The sequence below is a fragment of the Myotis davidii genome, unplaced genomic scaffold, assembly GCF_000327345.1.
Source record: "Myotis davidii unplaced genomic scaffold, ASM32734v1 scaffold478, whole genome shotgun sequence".
NCBI lineage: Eukaryota > Metazoa > Chordata > Mammalia > Chiroptera > Vespertilionidae > Myotis > Myotis davidii.
In genome coordinates this window covers 5267922-5268459 of record NW_006289570.1, presented here as the reverse complement: position 1 = coordinate 5268459, position 538 = coordinate 5267922, and positions in this window count along the sequence as shown.

Here is a 538-nt window from a genome sequence, read left to right as displayed (position 1 = left end):
GTCTCTTTTCCCCAGGGAAGCCGTGCCCATCCTCCTCCACCAGCAGCAGGTGTTGGATTGGGAATGAGGGGTACAAACCATGCTGTCTCCTGGGGAGCCAGCTGGTGAGGAGGAGGCTTCTCCCTCAGCCAGCTGGTCCATATGTCACTGTACCCAGCCTCTCCCGCCTCCTCCCACAGGCCGTGTCCTGTGCACACCCACACCCCTTGCCCTCCCGCCTGATTCTAACAGTCCCTAAGATCCATCAGTTACATTTCCTTTCGCCTCAGCACCAACCTATGGGGCAGACATTGCTGCTGTCACCATCCCCATTTTACAGAGGAGAAAACTGAGGCACAGAGGTGTGTTCTCGTCCTCCCACCTGTCCCTTAAGTTCTGGAACCGGTCTGAGCCTCCGTTTCCTCGTCTGTAGGAGGGGCTCCTGTGGGTATAGGAAAGCAGCTGGTGCCCATTGGCGCTCAGGCCTCGGGTCTGCCACCTGTTCTCTCCACGTTTATTAGGGGGGTTGGTGAAAGGAGATGCCTCCTCCTCACCAGCT